Genomic DNA, 21,696 nt, shown 5'->3' with positions numbered 1-21,696 from the left:
GAGTCCATTAAAAGCACTTACTGTTTTTCAACAGCAAAACAATAACAACAACAAACATGTTTTTAATTGTCTGAGATTGCTGAGTTTAGAAGGAAGGATGATTTAAATCTGGTTAGGAACTTATATGACAGTTGGGAAATGAGCCATCAATGTTAACAGAAGTTTTGCCCTGATCCCCAGTGCTGGTTACTGCCCAGGTTTAAATAAGCATGCCTGTCTATTTCCATCTCATAATAGAGAAAAAAACACCAAGTCTACTTAAGGATTTTATCTATGTATGGTTACGTTTGTCAGTCCATGTTTACCATATCTCAGATCAAAGATATTATCTTGCTATTACTAAAAGTAACTTGATCAGGGAGTCCAACATGGTCATTAGGTCAGGGAGCACAATTCTTTATGAACTATATACCTTACATGACTAGTCCCACTACCTAAAACGAGTAAGAAGCCCATTTTATACTAAAGGTTGCTTTCCTCTTTATAAAGGAAAGCAAGTAACAATATAATTACAGAGATCAATCAATAATATCTCTTTCTGCATCTAGGATGTTATGAAACTATAACGATGACATGAAGATAGCACTAAAACTAGAATAAGAGGTTTTGAATTTTAATCTCTGGTTCACCATGTACTAACTGTACAACTTGAGACAATGTAACTAACTTTTGGGACTCGTTTTTCATCAGTCAAGAAGAATTAATAGTCCTTTCTACTACAAAGAATTTTTTAAAATATTATATAAGATAACGTACATGAAAAGCCTATAAACTTCTACAATAGTATTAAATTTATTCTAACAACCTCTTGCAAGATAATCTCCCATGCAAGTTTTTCCTAGTATGTTTACTTAATCCAATTCAAGCGCTAGTCTTAATTTCTCTGGTCTCTTTGAAACTGGAGAATCATTATTCACCCATATTAATAAAGTAAAACAATCAGAGAATTACCTTGATATCACCTATGTACTTACAAACTGTATGTATTTACTCAGTATTCATAAGCAATTGCTATTCCAACCACCCCATTCCCACCTTGTCCCCATGTAGACCAAATACTTCAGACTGACAATGTACTGGAATTCTAGAACTGAGTTTAGAGATGGATATTCCTTTTCAGTGACATAAACATTATGTCCACAATATATTTTTTAAAGAGCAGCTATCTCTGAAGTGCTCAATCCTTGTGATGAATCAGTCTCTACTAGTTGGGGAAAATGGTCTGTTACAGGAATAGAGAACTTGACTTTGACCAGATAAGATTTCCCTCAAGGAACTGATGCGAGCTCTAATCTGTGGTCGAGTTTTTAACTTTTCTCTCTACTTCGTATTCTTCCTACTTTTTCTTATAGCCCATTTCATCAGCATATCTACAAGTAGGGAAAAATTTATGAAATTTAGTTATCATATGATCCATAGCAGCAGTGATTATATTAATTTATTTACAATTGCTTTAGCATGAGCACCACCCAATCAAATAGGACACTGACAACAAGTTCATGTACATGGAAGTATTACAGTTGAATGTCAGCAATGATTACCGGTAACTTTAATAAAAGTTTGTGAGTGGAAGAAGTTATAAGAAATACATGCAGGGCTTCCCTGGTGGTGCAGTGGTTAGGAATCCGCCTGCCAATGCAGGGGACACAGGTTTGAGCCCTGGTCCGGGAAGATCCCACATGCCTCGGAGCAACTAAGTCCGTGTGCCACAACTACTGAGCCTGCACTCTAAAGCCCATGAGCCACAACTGCTGAAGCCCGCGAGCCACAACTACTGAAGCCCACGCGCCTAGACCCTGTGCTCCACAACAAGAGAAGCCACCACAATGAGAAGCCCGGGCACCATAACAAAGAGCAGCCCCTGCTCACCACAACTAGGGAAAGCCCACGTGGAGCAACGAAGACCCAACGCAGCCAAAAATAAATAAAATAAATAAATTTTTTTAAAAAAGAAAAAGAAATACATACAATTTGAAAAACAGTTATAGCATTTACTTATTCATTATAGGCATAAGCCACTTAAAAACTGTTACTGGCCTTACCTGAAATTATGTGAAAAGGAATTCTCAGAGATGTATGTTTTAAACTAGGTTTTCATATATTTTTCAAAGAAGATTGTAAATTATGTAAAACAGATAAAAGCACAGCTGCTCTGGTTAAAGCAGAAGTAGGAACCTCTGGTACTTTCTCTATCAGGCCCTGAGATTCCTCCAGCACCTGACAAGACCGTATAACAGTTTGAAAGTCCCAAAAAACAGGGGACACTTCCAACTCCTAAAATCCCAAATCTATATCAATTTCTTTCAGTAGGAAAAATAACAACATTTGTGAAATATGTTTTTTGATACTTAAAGCAGAAATTTTAACATATAAGTATGTTGACTGAAGGTGTTGACTTTCTGGTAAAATTCTTTAAATTCCAAGAATCATGAAATTTTAATATACCACAATGTGCTAAATATATATTGGACACAATTAAGTAAAGCATACTATTTGGGTCTCCGGAAGACCCAAAGTTAAAGAAATATAAGGAACTTAATTATTCTAGTAGGTTAAAGGAAATCAGTAATAGTAATCAAAGCCATGTTATCTTTCTTGATTTCCTTATTAGAATCTCCCTATTGTTGCACTCTGCCAATATTAATATGCATTTTGTTTTTCCTTGAGTTTTTATGCCAAGGAAAATGCTACAAAAGCCTCTATAACTTTAGGGGAAAAAAAGGTCTTTCTGAAGGTGCCCATCTGTGCTTGAGCCTACCTTATGGCTGGTACCACCTGAGCTGTCCGACCTGTGCTTTTATCACGTATTCCATACAAAGAGGAAGCCCACTCATCAGCACGGCAGAGAGAATAAGAGATCCTAGTATACCATCCACAGATGTTAGCTCTTAAGAACCTTCCTGAAACTTTTATGCTTTACATTAAATTTATACTTGTACTAAAACCCAAAGTTTCTGTCAGTTTTTGTTGGCAAGATAGAATAGTTCTTAAAAAGCTATTTTATGACATTTTTGTTGTTAAATTCCAGCTTACAGACGCTTGTCTTTAGAGAGACTGTAGCAGTGTCAGTGTATGAAATCCTTTTTTTTTTCTTTCTCTTTGCCTCAGTCTATATTGATCTAGTCATGGCACACAGGCATTCGACAGGTCACATTTTCCATACGATTTAACCATAGGCTTTTATTATTTATTTTCTCAGCATATTAATATGGGTTTGCTGTCAGATCATTTAATAAATAGATTTTTTGCATCTATCCATAGGTAATGGAGTGAGGTGGGCCTACACTTGGCAAAGACTGAAACAGGACAGAATGATAAATCTCTCTGCAGCTGGCCCATCTTTTATAGCAAGGTGTTACAGTTCAGTCTACCCTCTAATTCCCCTGTGCTATGGGCAATTTGCATGTATTAAATGGTCCTGATCATTTCCTGTAATTAAGGTGTTGCCATACAATTGAGGAGACATTTTTTGAGGTAACATATGGCTAATTAATGTCTTATTGGTAAGTTCCACTCAGATAATAAAGAACTGAAAGATTTGAATTGTGTGCCTTTGGCTGAGTTTACCCCATGGAAAATAACTGATAACATGTCAATATAAATGCTGGAGAAAATAAATCATACCTTAATGTGATAAATGTGCACAAGATTCCATTTTTTTTCAAACAGATACCATGAGTTTTCCTAAAAGTCTTCCTGAGTGTTAATGAAGTAGACTGTGGACATGGGCTATAGACATTGCCCAGTGAGTGGAATATGGTCTCTAGGTCACCACTGATGATAACACACAGCAGAACTCCAACCCATGGTACCATCATGGAAAGAGGAAGACAAATAATTTCTGAGTGTGCTTTGCAGAAGACTCTTGGGAATGCTTTTGTGTGACCCTCACTACACGCAGATACAGCAATGTTCATCAAGGCCAAATATTTTATAATGTCAGCAGGCCACACTAGAGTCAATTCCTATGTATGTAGGTATAAATAAATAAATATTCAAGTAGTATATCTCTATGTATATACACATATCTAATATGCTTATGATTATTCAAATAGATGCCTGTATCTATAAAATACAATAAAGATGACAGACGCAAGAACTGTTCCGTCCCTCACTAAAAGCCAATTCAACAAAGTCAAACCTCTTTAAAAGAATAATTTATCTTATCACAGTATACAAAATTCATCTTAAAGACTTACATTTTTTCTAAAAGTTGTTTTTGAATAGTATAACTTCTATCTCCATAGAAAGTACAGTTTATTCATTCAATGACATTACTTACTGTGCAGAGAGCATTTTCACATGCAATACGGGATCATAGTAGCCTTTATAAAGAACACAGAGAAGCAAGGCTTTAAAAATAATGCCCCTTACATGTGTGTACTGGGTTGTAATGTAAATTGCAGGTCACAATTAAAAAAAAAAGTTTGGAAGCCAAAAAAATAAATAAATAAAATAAAAATAAAAATAATGCCCCTATAGCTTTGATAAATTGCTTTTCACAACAAACAACCTTGCTGTAATATAAAAGACAAAAATGTTAAAGGTAATATATATTTTTTAATAGCAAGACTTGGCTTAAAGTCTTGCTTGCTTTCATTTTTACATAAAAAGTCTCTAAAAGGGAGTAAAGCATAGGGCTCTGGGACCATGCAGGCTTTCCCGTGAAAGGCCTAGTGCAGCAGGCTTGACCTCAGCCCTGCAAGGGACTTCCTCCTTTCCTCCCTTCCTGCCTCCTAGGTTCAGTGATCTCACCAGCTGTCTTAGGCTCTTTCTGAAACCAGCCGTCTGTCCTCTGTCACTCTCCAGCAGCTGACATGCTACACATATCCAGCAGATATGCTACACAAAGGAAATCAAGGTCATCAGGAACAAGGGTTCCAAAATTAACAAAATCCAACCCCCTGGGGTGAACAACCCTTAGACATTACCTGAATTGTTTCCTTTATTGAACTTCTCCATCCTTGACCTTCAATCCTATGTTTACACGCAGGCAATTTTAATATAACTTTTTCAGGTCAACTTAGAATTCTACACGAGTCTTCCAATGTGAGATTTCAAATATATGTATACACAATTCAAATACGCAATTCAGTTTAATCACTTTTTTTCTCTCTTTCATCCTAAGACTATGGCTAAGAATTCATCAAACACATACCCTTGGGACGTTGCTGATGCTGATTCATGATCCTTTGTGTTCATCCTATACTGTTTTTCAGCGGTCTTAGCAACCAAAATTTTTTAGAAACTGTAAAGGCAGAATTCTAATCCTTTTATTCTAGGCCCTTAGACAACGTATACGCTACTCTATCACACAAAAAAGCACTTCTTGTCTGTATTTTCTTTTTCTGGATTCACTCCTTTTTCTTTTCAGCATTCTCAGGATTCCTAGGTCTGAGGAAGCTGTAACTCAGCGCTTGTTCCTCTCACTATTTGGATCATCTTTATTTTTATTTTTAAATTTTTATTGGATCCTCTTAAGTATGAACTTCCATCTGCTTTTCAGTTAACCCACAGCCCTCATGACCCCCCAGCAGCTTCTCCTGCCTTATATACTCTAGGCTGTTGGGCATTACTCCCCTAAATTATTGTCTATTCTCACTTGTTTTCATTTGATTAATCCCTTTTTATTAGGCCACTTTTCAGAACTGGGAAGGACTCAGGACTAAAGTAGCTGCCAGAGTTGGGTATAGGGCTGGGGAGTGACTAGGGGCATGGGTAACTCCCGTCTGCATACTCCAGGTGTTGAATTAGAGAGACTAAAGTAGCTACTGATTAAAATTAGGCTCACCTCCACATCTGGGAACGGGTCTCATCTGCCCATAGATTTCAAATGGCCCTACCTGGGGACAAAAAAAAGGGAAAGGGACAGGAAATGGAGGAGAGCTTGACCTATGTAATACTAAGTATGTCAAGGGTTATTATATTATCGAGTGTGAATATGCAAACAAAATCTTGATTGCAGGGCTTCCCTGGTGGCGCAGTGGTTGAGAGTCCGCCTGCCGATGCAGGGGACACGGGTTCGTGCCACGGTCTGGGAAGATCCCACATGCCGCGGAGCGGCTGGGCCCGTAAGCCATGACCGCTGAGCCTGCGCGTCCCGAGCCTGTGCTCCGCAACGGGGGAGGCCACAGCAGTGAGAGGCCCGCGTACCGCAAAAAAAAAAAAAAAATCTTGATTGCATTGAATCAAACAAATATTCTTAAACAAAAACTATCTTAAAACTGTTTCAAAATAAACTGTGTCATTCTCCCTCTGCTTCCAAAAGGGAGAGGAGAAAACAGTAGCGGCCTCATCCAGAAGAATGAATCTTATCTTCCATAATGATGGAGGACACAGGGAGGACAATTTGCTTTGAAATCACTGTTTTAGAGTGTGGATTTTTTTTTTTGTTTTTTTTGTTGTTGGGGGTACGGGGGCCTCTCACTTTTGTGGCCTCTCCCGTTGCGGAGCACAGGCTCTGGACACGCAGGCTCAGCAGCCATGGCTCACGGGCCCAGCCGCTCCGCGGCATGTGGGATCTTCCCAGACCAGGGCACGAACGCGTGTCCCCTGCATCGGCAGGCGGACTCTCAACCACTGCACCACCAGGGAAGCCCTAGAGTGTGGATTTTTATGATTATTTATGTTTGGTGATGCAAACAGATCAGGATACAATTGCCATTGAAAAGATAGTTTGTTATATTCACAGATCCCAAGAGATGGGGGTGTTGACCTGAAGCAAATAGACTGCCAGGTATTTCTCCAGAAAAAAATGGGTTTATTTGGGATCAGCAGAGAATTGCAATTCAGGGTCTGCAACTATGGCAAGTCATGTGCAAGTCCCCGCACAGCAAAGAAGGAATTCTTTACAGGGAGGAAAAGGAAGTTGGGAGGACTCTAGTAAACAAAGATGGCTTTTCAATGGCTGAGTCCTTGCCAGGAGAGAAGAGGAGTCTTTGTTCTTGTTGGGCTCTGTTATCTCTGCTCGGCATGAGAGCTCCGTCTTCTGGTCTCCCAACTCTACTTAATTGAGTTTTCTGTCTGTTAAGTTTTCACAGGGGCATGGCACACCATGGAGGTCGGGGTGCCGGGCACTTGAGGAAACACCAGGCTTACTCAGGAGGCAGAAGAAGTGAGCGGAAAATGTGGGCAAGAGCCTTTATTGTGGTTTCTGTGGGAAGGAATGGGCAAGACAGGGTAATCAAGTTTAGGATTGGCTAATTTGAATAATTTCATTGGGTTTGGGAGCATAGAGCTGTCCCTAGTTGTCTGGTACCTGGCCCCAGAGTCAATAGGGAAAGGGGATAGTGGTCTGAAGTATAAGAGGTAGACAGGCACTGGACTGGTTGGTTTGCATCTGGAAGGCACACTTGCAGGCAAGTCCTTTATTATCTCTAGGAATAGCTAATCCTGGGAGGAGTAGCCTCTCCAGAGTCAGCAAGGCCCCAAGATGGCAAAGCATCAAAAATACAGAATAAGGGCTTCCCTGGTGGTGCAGTGGTTGGGAGTCCGCCTGCCGATGCAGGGAACACGGGTTCGTACCCCAGTCTGGGAAGATCCCACATGCCGTGGAGCGGCTGGGCCTGTGAGCCATGGCCGCTGAGCCTGCGCGTCCGGAGCCTGTGCTCCGCGACGGGAGAGGCCACAACAGTGAGAGGCCTGCGTACCGCAAAAAAAAAAAAAATACAGAATAAAAAGACATGATGAATACAATCACCCACGGGTCCCACTGGTCTTTATTTTCCCGAAATCACTTCTGAGCCAAGAGCTTGCTCTGTCTACACCATCCTGGGTAGAGCTTAGGATCTGCTCCTGTTGCTTCTTGTTTTGATGAAAGTTTCTTCAAACTGGACCTCTGTCCTGTGACATTGAGGAGTGGGACCCAGTTTACCATTTCTTGCATCCCACTCCTTCCTCTAAGTGAGTAAACAGATTTTCTAAAACATGTTCTTTCTTTCTGATTAGTGGGAACAGAAGGAAACAAAAAAATAAATAAGGGCAAATAACAAGTTCACCAGAAACCTTAAAAACACTTTTCTAATCACTATTGCTGGACTCTATTGGGTTAAGACTAGAAATAGACTTGACCTTTCTCAGCACCTTTTCCTGAGAAACATTTCTTAGTGTTTCTTCTATGTATCAGCCCTGTTTAATTCCTCTGACTCCCATTTTATCCCAGGGTGACTACTCCAGATTTTCTCCTCCACATTCGCTGAGTTGAGTCTATTGAAGCCTCTTTAGGAAGTGAGATAAAGGGAAGCTGTCACTATTGGGGGATACAGTGACCTTCCTAAACAACTCAAAGATATGTATTTGTAGTCCAGAATTATCAGTAAATTCATCTTCCACCTCAATATCTTACATGCTATAGGAAAATTCTTAGAACTCAGGAACCCATGCCTTGTCTTTGGACATCGATGAATCTGACTTATTTCCAAATCAGGGAACTCTCTATGAACCATTTCTGGCAAGAGCTGTGGATCCACTGAAAGCTTCAAAAGGACCAACAGAGCTCCTGGAATGATTCCATGAGCTGTAGGTAGGGGTTGGAGATGCTCCCGAGGGCAGTGCAAGACCATGTCCCCCCTGGTGGAGAGCAGAAAAGCATTCTCGGGGCTGTGAACACACGTATTAGAGTTTGGGGGTGTTTCTGGTATGTAATGGAAGTTAACCAGCTGTTTGATAGGTTGGGAGCTCTAAGCCTTGAGGAATGGTCAAAAGGACATTGTCTGAAAGCCTAAGTTCAAGAAGCCATTAATTAAGCAGACCTTAATTAAATATCCCCTATTCATCTTTATATCCCCAGTATTCAGAGGATGGCTGATGCATCCTGACGTGGTTGCATTAAAATGCATAGGAATCCCAGAGGAGAGGGGCTGAGCAAGCTGAGGTATTTCAGAAACGTTCCATCTGACTCCCAGCCGGGTTCCTGGGTATCTATCTTGCTTGTGATTTTTCTGGCTGTACCTATGTGATGCTCCCAAATCTTAGTGACATGACAAAAACAGAAGGGTCATGATTAGGGCTCTGTGACTGAAGTTACGTATTGAATGACCTGAAAAAATGATTTGACAGAATATTTCTCCTGAAGAGGGCTAGGGACAGGACTGCAGTCACCACAGAATACCTTTTTCTGAAGTTTTCTTGATTGGACATTTCAAAATATACCACTTGCATAATTAACAGATGCCCAAGAATCAATACGGGAGTCATCAGGTTGTTGACTATTTCAGGCAAACCATCATTCTCCTATGTTAGAAAGGCATGCATACTTTTCCATTCCACTGTGTCATTTGCTATGTAGATGTTTGCAAAGGGAGGAGTGAGAGTGCTGTGAAAGTGCTGGGATGGAGTTTAGAAACAACTAATATAGAACAATAATAACCCTTCAAGCCTCAGCTCAAACCCTATAGTTTCTAGGAAACCTTTTATTTCTTTAATTCTTAGAACACTCTCTATGCTCTAAAGTACAAGATAATATGTTCTACTTGTAAAACATTGTTCATCTCTTAATTATTTATTTGGGTCCATGACAGAGTTCTGTTCTGTTTGGCACAAGGCTCTCTCCCCCTCTGACCACAAACACATAAATGATCCCGCCACCACAAAACATACAGGTGCGTTGCTATCATCTGCATTCCTTCCCCGCGCTCCACACACACACCTCACATTCCTTACACAGCTCTCTGAACTGTAGGCAATCACCTAGTGGAGAAGCCAATGCTGATTGATTGCTAGGGTTGCCTAGAGTTTCTGTGAAATATGCAATTGTACTGCCACATTTTGTGTCAAAACTAATCACCAGCTAACTTGAATGTTTTTTTTTTTATAAACAACATTGAGTAGTCATATCCTACATGGTCCTGCTGCAATCAACTCTATCTCATTCTTATTCTGTATTCTCTTGGAGAAAAAGAAAAGAAAAAAAATTGTGCTGTCTTTACGTAGAAATAGCTTCTTTTAAGATTATATCATCAAGTATGCCTTGGTTTTTATTTTTAAGGTTAGAACTCAAATTGCTAACACTAATTGGGGCAAGATAGAAATAATCCCCTCACTTTTACTGAAGAATGAAAAACCTTAAAACACAGCAATCTATTCAAGTCTACAAGACTGTAAGTTTCAGAGGCAGCAAGGTAACTCCATGTACAAAGCAAAAATCAAGGTGGGATTCCACAGTAAGGTGACCTGAGGCAGTCAGGGGCCAATATGTGTGAGCATGTATGTAGGAGAGCGAGAGGGGAGCCAGGGTGTGTGTGTGTGTGTGTGTGTGTGTGTGTGTGTGTGTGTGTGTGTGTTGGGGGAAAGTGGAGGCTAAGTAAGAGAATGACCTACTGGTTAGGCGTATGGACTCTGGAGCCAACCTGACAGGGTTTAAATAGCAGTTTGGTCATTTACTATGTGACTTTGGGCTAAACAAAGACAAAATGGTAACTGCCTCCTAAGGCAGGTTTAGGATTGAATGAGTTAGTGTCTGGAAAGCACTTAGAACAGTGCCTGGCAAATGGCAAGCACTCAATAAATGTTAGTCACCGTCACAAGTACACACATCAGAGGAATACTGTGCATCGAACTCAAACTTCATCTTTTTCAAAGGTAAAAGCTGATATTCACCTGCAGTTTGGAGCGTGTCTGATAAAGAATGAAGAAACATATTAAAACTAAGCGTTACGAAAATGAGAGTTTCTCTAAACTATTGGAAAGGGCTGGCAGTGGACGGTCAGGTTTTTCAGATGGGCTCGGCAAATTGCTCAGTTTCACCAAAACCTCCACCTATTTGAGTTTGCACATCACTAGATGGCAGTGTAAAATGCCCAATAATCTCTAAATAAATTAATTCCATCAGGCATCCAAATACTTCAAAGAGAAAAAATATCCAAAGAATCACATGAAAAATGCTTAAAACCTTTTTATCATTAACGTCTCTGATTAATGATAAATTCATTTAGAGAGGAAGAAGTATTGACTATTTAAAGACAAAGTATATTTACAAATTTTAAATATATATCTACATATCTATGCACATTAGAAATTGTAAGTGTGTTTACAAAATGATTTTCATTTAGTTTTTAAATTCAGTCTACGGTTTACTATATTTAGACAATAAAATTCTATCAGCGTTATACATGACTTATGAATTCAAAAATAACTTTTTAGTAACAGCCCTTGAAATGTGTGAGTGGGGCAATGCTGATGAATGGACCCTCTGAGAATAATAACGACAAGCCTCACACTCTTTTCATAAGGAATATCGCCAATGAATCATATAAAGTAGGCCCGCAAACATGACAGCAATCCAGAAGGAGGAGCAATAAAGGCTTACTCCCAACAATGTACAGTATTAAAATAGAAACAGAAACCATTCAGACTTGGGAGAGCATATACTTTGTAATCAAATTCATATTGATCAAATATTGAGGAAAAATGACTTCTGAGGTTTTACTAAGATATTTCCACCCTCAAATATAGCCCTATCACTAGGGTAATTTTGCATCACACGCTCAGCTGGAGGGTTCCAGACTTAGATGGAAATGATCGTTTCTATAATGATAAACTTCCTGGGAGTGTGGATCTAATTTGCTTGCTGATGGTCAGCTCTCCTGTCACTTTACCCTAAACTGGACAATATGGTTAGAGCAGGAGCTGTAAACTATTATTGCTTGTCTCCACCACCACCAGATAACCTTTATATCAGGAGAACCCAACATCATGTCAGATAACATGGCATGCATTCTTCAGCCTTTATTTACCAAAGTGAAACAAGAGTAGAGAAAAGGATTGCCTCCTTGGGTTTTAGAATTACTTTCTTCTCTGAGTTTCTAGGTGCCGATGGGAAAAAATAGCGCTGTGAAATTATAACCGATCATTACAACTAGTCTTTTATCTGATGGATATCCCAACACTGTTTTTCTCCTTTTGTTCTCATGGTAACTGGTAAAGGGTCTATAGTAGAATGTCCTTCTTTTGGGATTTGTCAGATGTTTTCTCTCTTTTTTTTTTTTTTTTTTTTTGTGGTACGCGGGCCTCTCACTGCTGTGGCCTCTCCCGTTGCGGAGCACAGGCTCCGGACGCGCAGGCTCAGCGGCCATGGCTCACGGGCCCAGCCGCTCCGCGGCATGTGGGATCTTCCTGGACCGGGGCACGAACCTGTGTCCCCTGCATCGGCAGGCGGACTCTCAACCGCTGTGCCACCAGGGAAGCCCTGATGTTTTCTCTTAATTAGACTGGGCCATTGGTTTGAGGAGGAAGACCACAAAAATAAACTGTCTTAACCATTATATCATATCAGATGCACAAACTACCAACATAACTTATCATTGTTGATGTTAACCTCGATTACCTGGCTGAGACTATGTTTGTCAGATTTCTCCGCTATAAAGTTACTCTTTTCCCCCTATTTTCTGTATGGTAAGTTTTGGAAGGAAGTCACCATGTGTAACCTGTACTTAAAATGTGGGGAGTTGAGACTTCCCAGGTGGTCCAGCGGTTAAGAATCTGCCTTCCAATGTAGAGGACGCGGGTTCAATCCCTGGTCAGGGAAGTAAGATCCCACATGCTGTGGGGCAACTAAGCCTGCGTGCTGTAACTACTGAGTCCATGCACTCTAGAGCCCGCATGCCACAGCTAGAGAGAAGCCCGCGTGCCACAACGAAAGATCCTGCATGCTGCAGCAAAGATCCCAACTGACACAGCCAAATAAATCAATCAATCTATTTTTAGAAAGGTGGGGAGTTATGCTCCACCTCCTTGAGGGTAGACTTAGCTATATAAATTAGCTGGGACTCTTCTGCCTCATTTATTATTAATTAATTAACTTATTCATTCATTCAACCAATCAATCATTCATGTACATCACTATGGATACTTATTTTATACTTTGGGTTATAATCCAGTATTCATTTATTTTGTAGCCCAAATTGTTCCAGCTTTGGTCATTTGGGGGTTCTTTCAGTTGGCTGTCCATGACCCCTCAAAAAGTCATCAAAAACCAGGGGAGTCTGAGAAACTATCACCCCCAAGAGAAACCTAAGGAGACATGACTAAATATAATGTGATATCCTGGATGGAATCTTGGACCAGAAAAAGAGACATTCAGGTACCCTAACTAAGGGAAAAAAACCTAAAGAAATCTGAATAAAGTGTAGACTTTAGTTAATAATAATGAATCAGTAATGTTTCATGAATTGTGATAAATGTACCATACTAATGTAAGATATTAATAATAGGAGAATAGATGGTGCTGGGAAAACTGGGTAGCCACATGCAAAAGAATGAAAGTATACCCCATCTTACGGCATACACAAAAACCAACTCAAAATGGATTAAAGATTTGAACGTAAGATGTGAAGCCATAAAACTCCTAGAAGAAAATATAGGGGGTAAGCTCCTTGACACTGGTCTTGGCAATGATTTTTTGGATACGACCCCAAAAAACAAAGGCAACAAAAGAAACAATAAGCAAGTGGGGCTAAATCAAACAAGAAACAAAAGAGAAACAATCAATTAAAATGGCAACCCATGAAATGGGAGAAAATATTTGCAAACCACATATTTGATAAGGCATTAATGTCAAAAATATACAAGGAACTCATACAACTCAATTGCAAAAAACCCCAAATAACCCACTCAAAAAATGGGCAAAGGACTTGAGTAGACATTTTTTCCAAAGAAGACCTACTAATGGCCAACACATATAGGAAAAGGTGCTCAACATCACTAATCATCAAGGAAATGCTAATCAAAACCACAAGGAGATATCACCTCATACCTCTTAGAAGTCTGTTATCAAAACTATGAGAGATAGCAAATACAGGCAAGGATGTAGAGAAAAGGGAACCCTTGTACCCTGTTCGTAGGAATGTAAACTGGTACAGCTACTATGGAGGTTCCTCAAGAACTAAAAATAGAGCTACCATATGATCCAGCAATCCCAGTTCTGGGTATATATCCAAAAGAAACAAAAATCACTATCTTGAAGAGATATCTGTACTCCCACATTCACTGCATTATTCACAATAGCCAAAGTAGGGAAACAACCTAATTGTTCATCACTGGATGGATGGATAAAGAAAACGTATTAAATACATTCAATGAAATATTATTCAGCCTTTAAAAAGAAGGAAATCCTGTCATTTGTGACAAGAATGAAACTGGAGGGCAATATGCTAGACAGAGAAATAAGCCAGACAGAGAAAAACAAATACTACATGGTATCACTTATATGGACTCTAAAACAAACAAACAAAAAACCCCATCGGACTCAGAAACAGAGAGTAGAATGATGGTTGCCAGGTACTGCAGGGTGGGGAAAATAGGGAAATGTTAGTATAAGGGTACAAACTTTACTTATAAGATGAATGAGGTCTGAAGATCTAACATGGTGACTACAGTTAATAATACTGTATTGTATCATTAAAATTTGCTAAAATTATTGTCACAAAAAATAATAATAAATATCTGAGATGATGGGTGTGTTAATTAACTTCATTTGGGAATTCTTTTACAATTTATATAAAATTATGACATTATACACTGTAAATATATTACAATTTTATTTGTCAATTATACCACATTACAGCAAGGAAGGAAGGAAGGAAGGAAGGAAGGAAGGAAGGAAGGAAGGAAGGAAGGAAGGAAGGAAGGAAGGAAAGGAAAAATAACTTATCCCAAAAGGGCCTGACCTAATCAGGTGAGCCTTTAAAAGGAACTGAGCTGTTCATGAAGAAAGATTCAAAGCATGAGAGAAATTCTGCTCCTTTGAAGTAAATTGCTATGATGTGAGAGGGCCAGTGAAGGGTGTCAGGCAGCAAGAACCAGAGAGCAGTGTTCAGGAACTGAAATGATTAGGGCTATGATTTGCCATGCCTCCTGTATCTTATATCTAGGTTCCATTTATGCTTGAGTCTGTCTCTGGGCTCTTAATTTTGTTCAATTGCTCTATTTCCTTCTCCTTGCACAAATACCACACTTTCTAAATTGTTATAGATTTAAAGCAAGTCTCTGTATCTGTTAGGACAAGTCTATTATTCTTGAATTTTTGCTCTGTTACATGAATTTTAGAATTTGTGTAAACAAATTCACTTTCCACAGTAACTGAGTTTTAGGGAAATTATGTTGGCTATACTGCTGCAAATTTTCACCATAGCCATTCTTTTCCATACTTGTAATAAGTGCTTTGTTCCCTACATATGTATCAAATGCAAAAGCAGCTCATTGATTTTTCTACGGATTGCAGATCAGGGTGGCAGAAGCACCAAAAACAGACAAAACCCTTTTTTTCAAGGGTGAGAAAAAATGTAAAATTTTATTTCAAGCGCACCTCCAAAAGGTATGCTTTAGAAACTGTCAGAGATGAAATGAAATGATTTTGCTGATTTTATCCTTTACCTATGAAAAGTTTTTCCAGTTTTGTAATCTTTGGCCCCTGATACTCATTACTCTTCCAAATTTTATGGAAATCATTCATATAAAGGAGATATCAGACCTGACTCCACACCATTTATTCTTGTCTCACAAGATAACTGCCAAGGGGTTCAGGAGAGTGAGAAAAGATGATAATCTGTGTCCAGAAAAGCACTCCACCTGCTGGTCCAGGGCCCAGGGAAGCAGCTCTGAAAACCCATGACCTTGTTTCTTCATCAACTGTTCACTCCCAAAGGGATTTAAATATTTCTGGCTCTGAAAATACCACAATACAAATGTGTACTCTCTTCCCCTCACGAGGAAATGCTGAGAGACATAATTAGAGTCCTTACAACTAATTTAAAAATTGCCATATCTAAGTAAGTTTTTCAACAAACGTGCAGCTTTTTTTTTTTTTCTGCAGTACGCGGGCTTCTCACTGTTGTGGTCTCTCCCGTTGTGGAGCACAGGCTCCGGACGCGCAGGCTCAGCGGCCGTGGCTCACGGGCCCAGCCGCTCTGCGGCATATGGGGTCTTCTCGGATCGGGGCACAAACCCGTGTCCCCTGCATCAGCAGGCGGACTCTCAACCACTGCGCCACCAGGGAAGCCCAAACATGCATAGTAACTTGACAGTCATTCTTCCCCCGTTTTTCTTCCTTACACCTTGAAGCAAGCATCAACCCTCCCATAACTTGAGAGGGTTAGAATAGTATTTGTTTTGAAGTGACACTGAACATAAGCCGCTAAGCTTCCTAAAATTTAAATGTGGTCCAGGCCACTGGTGGCAGTTTTCCATATACAGAGAACACTTAGTACTATAACTTTAAACAAAAACTTTAAAATTTTTTCAGCAGATTGTGTTTCAAATTAATTAAACCTTTATCAGCATATGGAAGTTACAAGTTACAGATTCCTTTTCCTTCCGATTCCTTTTCTTATTCATTCTGTTCACACATATTCTTGATGTGAGAGGTGTTAATTTACAATGGTTCTTCATAAATTATCTTTTAGTTATCATTATTTTGAGCCTTGATTACAGCATTTAAATGTTTATTTGATTTTAACAATGTAATACAAAATAGTTCTTTCAAACAGGTTAAAGGGAGTTGCTAGAAATGAGAACTGGTATCTCCTCTAGGTCAAATGAATTCCCTTGCTGCTGGTACATGTTTAAAACAATAAATCAGTATGCATCAGAGATACAGATTATTCATCCTGTGGTTCTTCTTATTCTGTTTTCATCTTTCATCTAAACCAGCACATTTATGAGATTCTTCTTCACTGGAAACCTCGACATTAGTCAAAATGTTTCAAATAATTTTTTTAATTAATTTATTTATTTATGGCTGCATTGTGTCTTCGTTGCTGCACACGGACTTTCTCTAGTTGCGGCGAGCAGGGGCTACTCTTCGTTGCAGTGCGTGGGCTACTCTTTTTGCGGTGTGAGGGTTTCTCATTGCGGTGGCTTCTCTTGTTGCAGAGCATGGGCTCTAGGCGCATGGGCTTCAGTAGTTGTGGCACGCGGGCTTCAGTAGTTGTGGCTCACGGGCTTAGTTGCTCCACAGCATGTGGGATCTTCCAGGACCAGGGCTCGAACCCATGTCCCCTGCATTGGCAGGCGGATTCTTAACCATTGTGCCACAAGGGAAGTCCCTCAAATCATTTTTTTTTAAAGAAGATAAAATGCTTCTGACTTGTGACAAAGCAATTTTTTTTTTTTTTTAATTGGAAGCTAACTTGCAGTACATTTTAATGCTACCCCTCTCCCCTCAACTTATCTTGGGCATTATTTTTGTATCTCTTCAAAATAAGAACTGATTATAGACTTAAGAAAGAATGATTTTGTTATTTACAATAGCCCAGAGATGGAAACAACCTAAGTGTCCATCATCGGATGAATGGATAAAGAAGATGTGGCACATATATACAATGGAATATTACTCAGCCATAAAAAGAAACGAAATTGAGCTATTTGTAATGAGGTGGATGGACCTAGAGTCTGTCATACAGAGTGAAGTAAGTCAGAAAGAGAAAGACAAATACCATATACTAACACATATATATGGAATTTAAGGGGAAAAAAATGTCATGAAGAACCTAGGGGTAAGACAGGAGTAAAGACAAAGACCTACTAGAGAATGGACTTGAGGATATGGGGAAGGGAATGGTAAGCTGTGACAAAGCGAGAGAGAGGCATGGATATATATACACTACCAAATATAAGGTAGATAGCTAGTGGGAAGCAGCCGCATAGCACAGGGAGATCAGCTCGGTGCTTTGTGGCCGCCTGGAGGGGTGGGATAGGAAGGGTGGGAGGGAGGGAGACGCAGGAGGGAAGAGATATGGGAACACATGTATATGTATAACTGATTCACTTTGTTATAAAGCAGAAACTAACACACCATTGTAAACCAATTATACTCCAATAAAGATAAAAAAAAAAAAGAAAATGATTTTGCTTTGCTGTGATCTGGTTAAGCGAGTAAGTTTGGTGTAACCTAGTATAGTATTACCTGAAAATACAACTAGGAAGAATAGTTGTTGTTCTTAATTTCAGGAGAAAGACCCTTAGAGACATTCCTCTAATAGAGGCATTGCTTATAATTTGGAATAGGTTGTTAGTTTTTAGAGCAATGGTGCTAAATACAGCCAAATAGTATACCTAGATATTTATTCACTTATTTATTTCATAAGCATTTGTTGACTATCTACAATATTCCAAGCACTTCCTCCTGAAGTTACAAGTTTGAGTATTATAGAGTCTCTGCCCTAAATTTATGAAACAGTACAGGATACTGTGTCCTGGTGAGAGCTCACCAAACTGATATGGAGGAAAGTGTTCTTTTGTAAAATTACCTGTATATAATCATTTTTGTTACTTTGTTTTTATGCATACAAAAATGCTTGAAAACAGTGCAAGTTCCATATATCATTGTGTTTTACATATATAGGGAAATGTTACCAGGTTGTTTTGAATATGATGAAGATATTGCCTTTTTTTTTTTTTTAACCACCAAAAGTCTAAGCTTTTTGCATGGTTCTGGATGATAAAGTCTTCATATAATCCCTTTCTGGAATTTCATCAATGTCAACAACATTGTTCTAATACAAGACAAGTTTGGGGTTTTTCTGTACAGCACATCAGTGGGTATAGGATAAAAAATAGAATATTACTTTCTAAAGTTGTCTGGGAATATGTTTTAAAGCAATGATTCAGAAGAAACTTTAAAGCAGCTAATGTAGACACACTTCATGGGAATAACAAAGACTCTTAACACTGATGTAGTTGTTTTACGGAGAAAGTTATGCTTGTTATCATAGAGAAGAAATGAAGGTCTGGAGGGGATTGGGGCAGAGTCAATAAACATTTACTGATAATACAGTTTTTACTTGATTCTATGTAGCTTAGGGAAGCTCATCTTCCAAAGCAGAAGCCAAATCAGGATGTTACTCACTTGAAAGAGTTAAATCATTTGGTGTCTGTGTCTGCTCCCCTGCAGGAACAATGAGACCTGTCATCTTCCTATGATCGAAGGAGCCCGTGCAGGCTTTAGTGACACCTTGTACATCATAAAATGTTGGCCCACTATGTCCAGATGCAAAATCAACAAGGGGTCTTCAGATGAGCCAAGACCGCGTACACGCCATTGGTCGCCAAAGAATGCATGTGTCAAGGTGTCAAACTTTTCTGGGTTAGAATCTGGTAGGGCATCATTCTGTGCATGATTTGAAGATGCAAGACGACCATAAGCAGCTTTGAACTTCTGATCCGCTCCTAACAATTTAGCGAGGTGATGGACTAGGGGAACAAAAACAGCCATAACTAACACAATGAAAACATATGCCAGGCACTGCTCTAAGAGCTTTCTATATCTTAACTGATTTAATCTTTTTTTTTTTTTTTTTGCGGTACGCGGGCCTCTCACTGTTGTGGCCTCTCCCGTTGCGGAGCACAGGCTCTGGACGTGCAGGCTCAGCGGCCATGGCTCACGGGCCCAGTTGCTCCACAGCATGTGGGATCTTCCTGGACTGGGGCAGGAACCCGTGTTCCCTGCATCGGCAGGCAGACTCTCAACAACTGCGCCACCAGGGAAGCCCATTAACTGATTTAATCTTTAACACAATCCTGTGAGGTTGGTACTATAATTATATCCATTTTATAGATGAGGACACTGAGGCAAAGAAAGGCCTAACTTATGCAAGTCTTGCCTGTGTTACCCAGCTAATAAGTGGGGAAACAGGGAAGCAAACTTAGACAGCCTGCCTCCAGAGTGTGTGTGGTTAACCGCTATACAATGCTGCCTGTTGCACAAAATACCACTAACATCAATCTGCTTCAAATCTAAAAGTAAACTGTTTACAATTATGGTTTCAGGGAGTAAGGAACAAAAATAGCGGTTGAACAAAAGTATTAGGAAGAGGTAAGGAAGAGAGAGAAGAAGACAGAGAATGAATGAACAAATATATTCTAAAGCCCAGGGCGGGGAGGATACTTTAAACTGTAGAATAATTGTGTTTAACCCTAGAATCCTAGCAAAAAGATGACACATAATGTTTTAAAAAAGGTCATTGAGGCAGGACTTTGAGAAGATAGAGTGTCACAAAAATCAGTGATATGGCATTATAGCTCCAAAAGTTCAGGAATTCTTTATGTTTGGGAACTATATATTTATCTTCTCAATATTTCTTTAAAAGTTAGTACATCTTAAAGTGGATGAGGAAACAAGTTTGCGGCAGAGCGCTTGACTCTAGTGGAGCTGCACTCAGGATTTGTCTTCCCAGTATGCTTGTGAAATTTCCTGCTCTCTTTACTACTGTGTGAACTTTATAATCCAGAGGAAGAAATCAGACCCTCAAATTGTCTTTCTTCATCTGGTGACCTTTTGCTGTGGCCAAATAAAAGCATTTGACTTCTTTGTGATTCCGATTCTCCCTATGTTAAAATGAGGTCAAAGGGTCATTCTGTACTTTCTTACCAAAACAACAACAAAAACCACCTGATGCCTTGAAACATGTATTTTGAGACTTTTAAAAGAAAGAGGATAAGAAACCCATGAAAATAACATGATTACTTAGAGATCTTAGAATGACTTAGAGTTGGGAAGTTATTTAAATAATTTTAAGCTTTGAGTTTTATTTCATTAGGCTATATTTTGACACTATTCAACATATGACGTAATAGAAACTGACATTACAAAATATGATGTTTTCCAACCCTTCTGCATGAATTAACTTTTGGGGACTATTTTCACTCTTGGTGACCTGTCTGGGATCTTCCTCTGCCTCTTCAGGGCATTTATACCCTATTCATGCAGTCGAGCCTTTCAAGAGAAACACAAGTCATTTCCTTCAAAGTGGACATATTTCTAATCCCTTGCTTATTCCAGATGTGCTACTGAGGACTTTTCAGAAAGCCATAATGTAGCTTCTCATCCATCCTCCTATTCTCAAGAGTAAAGCTCCTGACAAAACCCCTGCTATATATTGTACGTCAGGCTTGAGTGAAAGAAAAAGACCTACACACAACTCTCACACTTTCAGGTGATAAATGGAGGTGAAATGCATTGCTAGTGAGGAAGACCACCTTTCTCCCTAGATCGGGACCACAGTCCTGCAAGTCCTGTCAGTGAAATCAGGAGTCGTCTCCTTGAGTAAAGGGACAGGGAACTGAGATCAGATTATTCTAGTATGGAAACTATTGACTTAGGGGATGTTGAGAGGTATGGGGAGAATGGATTTATTCAGAACATTCAGACTTTATCAAAGTCAGCAAGCAAAAGGCGAGTCTTCTAGGTAATTCCCTGGTGGTCCAGTGGTTACTACTCTGCACTTCCACCGCAGGGGGCACGTGTTCGATATCTGGTCGGGGAACTAAGATCCCGCATGCTGCGGGTCGCAGCCAAAAAAAAAGCAAAGCAAAAAAAAAACAAAACACGGGGAGTCTTCTAGTGATTTTATTTATTCTGTACTCTTCTTCCTAAATCTTTCTGTTTAACCCCCTGCCCTGCCCACTATATTTTCACTGAACCCACCCACCCCCAAATGCATCAGATACTACAAAGTCCCATGCAGGTTTATTTGTTTTTTAATCTGCTATGATTCTGAGTTTAGTTGTTTTTCCTGAAGCTTTCTGTTAACATTTATCTTCATCCTATACTATTTTGCTATTTATATGCAGTCATTTAACCAACTCATGAAGTTTATTCTTTTTCAGTAGATCTCTCCCTCTCCTTCCTTCTCTTCTGCCTTTCCCCCTTTCTCCTTCCTTTCTTTTCTTCCTTCCTTCCTCCTTTCCTTTCTTCCTCCCTTC

At 39.5% G+C, this 21,696-nt stretch overlaps 1 long non-coding RNA gene across 1 annotated transcript in view; it reads right to left on the bottom strand.

Moving 5' to 3' along the window:
• Positions 1-17,778: 17,778 nt before the first annotated feature.
• Positions 17,779-21,696, bottom strand: part of LOC113618152 (uncharacterized) — an 88,386-nt gene continuing 84,468 nt past the window's right edge. The window contains exon 3 of the long non-coding RNA XR_003431896.1: positions 17,779-19,185. This is a non-coding gene — a long non-coding RNA (uncharacterized LOC113618152). The remainder of the gene's footprint in view (positions 19,186-21,696) is intronic.

The sequence above is a fragment of the Aethalodelphis obliquidens genome, unplaced genomic scaffold (assembly GCF_003676395.1).
Source record: "Aethalodelphis obliquidens isolate GAN/ISIS:26980383/991018 unplaced genomic scaffold, ASM367639v1 scaffold5, whole genome shotgun sequence".
Classification (NCBI taxonomy): domain Eukaryota; kingdom Metazoa; phylum Chordata; class Mammalia; order Artiodactyla; family Delphinidae; genus Aethalodelphis; species Aethalodelphis obliquidens.
This window is presented reverse-complemented; position numbering and strand designations above follow the sequence as displayed.